Source organism: Mus caroli, unplaced genomic scaffold, assembly GCF_978045245.1.
Source record: "Mus caroli unplaced genomic scaffold, Mus_caroli_1 scaffold_11, whole genome shotgun sequence".
Classification (NCBI taxonomy): Eukaryota; Metazoa; Chordata; class Mammalia; order Rodentia; family Muridae; genus Mus; species Mus caroli.
This window is the reverse complement of record NW_028227266.1, coordinates 86,667,061-86,672,674: the sequence shown is the minus strand read 5'-3', so window position 1 is coordinate 86,672,674 and position 5,614 is coordinate 86,667,061. Positions and strand designations below refer to the sequence as shown.

Below are 5,614 nucleotides of genomic sequence, written 5' to 3'. Positions count from 1 at the left end.
GAAGCTTCCTGAACCCACCTACATCTGCGTTCTTTGATGGTCACACCCTGGCTCTCATACTTGAAAGACAAGTACAAAACTGTGTTTCCTTTCTGTTCTGGATTTCTCTCTCCCTAATGCATGACACTGATCTGTTGTCATTTTTATGTTGAGACTCATTTCCTCTCACGGACTGCAGACCATGGCAGAAGAGCAGGCACACACTGAACCATGAAGCCTGCCACTGACTCCTCTGAATTCTGTGAATTATTTCATCAACATAGTGTTGGGAGGAATTTTGTTTACCTCTTTGATTCTAGATTGAGGACAAGCACTGAATATCCTGAAGACCCTCTATTCCATTACTCCAGTGCCCATCCGTATGCAGCTAATTCCCACCCCCACCCTCCTTCCTACAAAACATCCATCACAGAGAAATGTTTTACTGCAGGTCAGTGCTGGTTATAGCAGGCAGGCTTTTTATCTTTCCTCCAGACTTACCAGGCATATAAACTTAACTAAAAAGATAAAGAAATTCTAGCATCATAAAAGTATATCCAGCCTAAATAAGCTGAAATAGACTGCACATTAAAAAGATCTACTGAAGTGGAAGCTTAAGTGTTCTTTAGAAAGTTTGTTGGATGGTGTTTTGCCGGGGCAAACGTGAAGAAAAGTTTAGCTGGAGTAGACACAAGGGAAAGACTAAGGCAGAATCCTGAAGGAACATTTGGCTGAGGCAGACACATGAAAGAGGATGTACTGCTAAAGCAAGCACGTGAAAGGACAAGTGATGAAGGACTCTTTGCTAACAGCACACATATATTGGTCATCCTAACATGGCATAGTTGGGCTGCATTTGTAGGAAATCTATAGAGAGAAACCACCAAAAACCTTCTGGTGGTGTGCTGCAGTTTCTTACTGCTTCCGGCTGACTCAGGATGATTGGCAGAGTGTTGTCAGCTGAGACAGAGGCACATGCTGATGAAAGACATGTGCTGAAGCAATACATGTGGAGGACATGTGATTTATGGAAAGAGTATATAAGGACTCTACATACAGTGACAGGGGCTGGCTGAGCTAGGCTTGCTTAGAGAGCTAGCTGTGCAACACTTGTTGTTCTCGTGTCTTCATTCATCTATGTATGCTTCCTTGAGAGAGGCACAGCTAAGAACTTCTGGTATCCTTCCTGGTTCCTCCTGCTGACTTGTGCCAAGGCTGAGGCCTGGCTGTCTCTGCTAGGTAGTACCACTGCTGCTGATTCATGTTTGCTATCCCAACTCTACAGACCTGGACTGCTGGGTGTATATTTTTGTGAGTGTATCACACTGCCTGCTGACCTGTGAACTGAACTGACAATTTCCAGACAACACAAATGAGAGTTGCTCCAAAGAACCTTTCTCAACAGGTCTATATCCCCCATATCCTTTGTTTTCTACTACCTCTGATGGGTGGTGAGATAAAAGGGAGGTTAAAACATTTAAAAACCGTCACTAAAAAATAAGGTTTGAAAAAAATTAAACTTACAGGTGGTGCCTAAAGTGGCCTTGGGCATAATGGGTAACTCTGCTTCTACAGAAGAGGAAATGGCAGATTATGAACCATTATCAATGTTGCTTAAGGAGATTGGCACAATGGCAGCTACCACCACTGGGTAGTATCCTGCCTTGCTCCCAGAAGGTTTTGGCTTTGATTTGTAGTTTTCAGGTATACTATTTTGAAAAAGTTTAGTAGGAAATACAATACTTCCCTTCTGTTAGAGAAGATTGTATAATTGGCTATGCACTTAGAGAGTTTGTAGAGGGCCTCTGGGAAGAGAAAAAGTTCAGACTTGGAGAATGAGACTGGGAACGTACAGAACGATGAAAACTGGAGGCAAACTAGGCTGAGAGATAAACTGCTTCCCTGCCCTGATTCTAGGGCCTGAAAGAGCAGGAAATGGCACGTGTCCAACAGATTAAGATCCAGCCAGGTACACCACCAGAGAATTTGCTTGTGCCTACACAATTCAGTATCCTCAGTCTTCCCAGCCTTTGTTCAACATATGCCTGCTAACAATGGTGGACAAGCTTATAATGAATTGACCTAGCAACTGATACGAATGTCAGATTTAAACCATTTTAAAGGGGCAATAGTAATGTATGGCTTACATGCTTTGTCAAAGAAATACAAAATAACTGGGCTATACAGCATAGGGTTGTCCCACAAGATGACAAGAGATTGGTGTCAGGTGTGTTAGAAGTTGGTCAATAATTACAATGGTTGTCATGGTGAAGACATGAAGGCACAAAAGTAGCACAACACAAGGTAGCAAGAGGAATAGATGTTAGTAAAGGTCAGCTGCTTGGTGAAGGGCATTATGCTGACTTACAAGACCACACCCAATCTGATGATGGTGTAAATGAACAATGTCATGTTGCTGCCTTAAGAGCATGGAATTTGGTTGAAGAAGCTGGGAGAAAAATCTACCTCATTTACTAAAATAGTACAGGGTTCTGGAGAACCGTTTACAGAACTCTTACAGAAGTTGAGTTCAGCTGTGGTTAGAGCCATAACAGACCTTGAAACCAGACAATCATTGTAGAAATCTTGGCTTTTGAGAATGCAAACACCGAATGTAAGAGAGCAATCAGATCACTGAAAACACGTGGAGCCCCTGTAGATGAATGGATAAGGGAGACAACTGATATTGGTTCTCACGAGTACAATGCCAATATCATAGGGTAAATCATACCCAAAAATATCAGGAAGCAAAATGCTCGGCGTTTTAATTATGGTGAATTTGACTGAAAGATTCAAAGTTCATCGTAGCCATTGTGGAAAACGTAGACACTGGTCTAAAGTTGCAGGACCAAGAAAGACATATTAGGTAACCTCTTGCCATTGGGAAATGTCAGCTCGAAGCCCTGTAGCAAACAGTATGAGCCATTTTCCTTTGGTCAGTCAGGAGGTACCAAGCAGGCATGAAACTGCAGCACACCACCAGAAGTTTTTTGGTGTGTTTCTCTCTATGGAGTCCCAACAATTACAGCTCAACTATGCCATGTTAGGCTGACTAATACATTTGTGTTGTTAGCAAAGAATCCTTCATCACCTGTCCTTTCATGTGCTTGCTTTAGCAAAACATCCTCTCTCCTGTGTCTGCTTCAGTCAAATGTTCCTTCATGAGTCTGCCTTAGTCTTTCACCTGTGTCCACTTCAGCTAAACATTCCTTCACATGTTTGCCCCAGCAAAACACCATCCAACAAACTTTCCAAAGAACCCTTAAGTTTCCCCTTCAGTCTACATTTTCTCATTTTCTATATGTCTAGGATGCCAGTGTTAGTAAGTGTACAGAATGCTGCAAACATTCTATTTGCCAGTAGTTTATTTTTTAAAACAAAACTCTAGGGGTGAGAAAATAGCACTTTATAAGGCATGCTTATATATGACAAGTTTAAAATTTTTAGCATGCTGAGACTCAAAACATTCTTCACATTGTCAAGGGATACGCATACTTAGAATTTTGTTAAGACTTTTCATGAGAATTAATTTGCTTAAGTCAAGCATAATCCACATATAATGAAATGCACAGAATTTATTTCTAATTTTAATGCATCCAAACAATCATATTCATTAGTGATACAGCAGTTCCTAGGAAGACACAGAACATTCTCATCACCACATCAAATGTCACTGTTGTGCCTCTCTCTCTCTCTCTCTCTCTCTCTCTCTCTCTCTCTCTCTCTCTCTCTCTCTCTCTCTCTCTCCCTTTCTCTCTTTTAACCTTACCTAGAGAAACCCCTTGGTAATCACAGTCTCCACAGATAAGCTTTGCCTGGACTTGAACTTCATTCAAGTCCAATTACAGAGTATGTATTATAGCTGGCTTTTTTTCACTAGCCATAATGTCTGTGGTATCTATCTGTATATAGTGGGTACAGTCCAGCCACTTTTTGTGGTCAAAAATATTATGACACATGTGCTGGATCACAAATACCGAGGAGTTAGAAAGGTTAGAGTATTTTTAAAAGCATTTTTAAGGGTAACAATTGCCTCCAAGTTCCCTCTGCCTTAACTTCCAGCCTCATTTAGGAGTGCTCTGAGTGATGTTTTTCATGCTACCTGCTCCTTGGGCCTCAGTGAGAAAATACCCCATAAATCTCATTTCATGAGATATTCTGTATTCATACTTTCAGAAAAAGATCTATGAATCATGTTTAGATTTCCCTGGGAGAAGAAGTGACCCTTCATAGTTTCAGTGCATGTGAGGGGCTACAGCGTGGGAAGGAATTGTTTCACACAGATATTTTGCTCAAGTTTAATTTCATTTCTGAGTCAGAACATCTGCAAGCCTGAAAGAGGACCCCATTTCAAATTGCGGTCTCCTGTGAGTTATTTGGAGATCCTAATCCTATTTCTTCAAAGATATATTTCTATATGTGATGTAAGGAAGACTATAGATAATCCGTCAACCATTCATTGTAAAAACTGACCTCCAGCCTGTCCTGTGTTGAAATCACTCCCACACTGAGCTTGTCAGTCTGTGTGGTCAGTGTGGTCCATCCTGCTTGGCTTTCTGTGGCTGGGCAGGTCTTACTTTTTTGCTGTTCTTTAATAGGCTTTTTTAAAAAGCCATGTAACCTGCCCCTAGAAGTATCGTAGGTGTAGCCACTGTGTCACATGTGCGTCAGGAGATGACAGAGAGGAGAAAGGTTACATCTACACTTAGTGTCCTGACTTATGAACACCTGAATGATTAGTATCCTAACACTCCCTAAAAAAACAAAACAAACAACAAACAAACAAAACTAACTTGAGACTACCACAAGTCCAGTGTCATGCAGGCCTCAACAGCTCACCCACGATGACCACCAGACTGGTGCCACAGGATCTGTACAGGGAGCTAGTCTGAGATGACCAGCAGCTGGACAGTGTGCAGGCCTCTGTGGAGAGAGAAGGCACCTGTCTGGCACCATAATCCATAAGCAGGGCATAGCACTCCTGAGTCCATTCTTGAGATGACCCCAGACTCGCAGAGACCCCAGGCATCACTAAGAGGAGCAAATAAGTGGTGGAGAGATGGAAGAGAAAGAAACAGAAGGAAGTGGGCACAATGAAGAGGGGCAGAACTAAAGACTCAAGGGTAGTGAAGCAGTCTTGTACCAGACCAACAAGTCATTGCAATGAACAATTGCAAGCAAAGAAGTGAACAAAGGGGGATACTGTAGGACATGCTGTGACACACTACAGCTTCCACAAAGATTCTTTTCTTTGTTTTGGGGGGTGTTGTAAGGGTTGATGTCAGGTATGAGGGGAGGGAGAGGTGAGTAGAATTGGGGTACATGATGTGAAGTTCCCCAAAACAAATATAAAATTCTTTTAAAGACATGTAAACCTACTTTGACCTTCGTGTTGTTTTGTCTTCCATGTCACTAACTTCCTAAGAGACCACAGTCACACAAGTCATAGCGGCAATGACAAATTAACAATTAGTATTTGCTGGTCAAAAATAGACAACAAAGTTGAAAGATACATGGAAGGCAAAATCTTTTAAGATATTATCTAGCACTCTGCATTTTTCACTTGTATTTTTGCTAGATCTGTAGCATCAAAATAAGATGGTTAGATCATGTGATCCTTAGGAATTAACTGTCC

General features: G+C 41.6%; 1 non-coding gene across 1 annotated transcript; it reads left to right on the top strand.

Annotated features, from left to right (window-relative positions):
* Positions 1-4,599: 4,599 nt before the first annotated feature.
* On the top strand, positions 4,600-4,731 carry LOC115032050 (small nucleolar RNA SNORA17). The gene has a single exon (XR_003837697.1). It is a non-coding gene; the product is annotated as a small nucleolar RNA SNORA17 (small nucleolar RNA).
* The last annotated feature ends 883 nt before the right edge of the window (positions 4,732-5,614 follow it).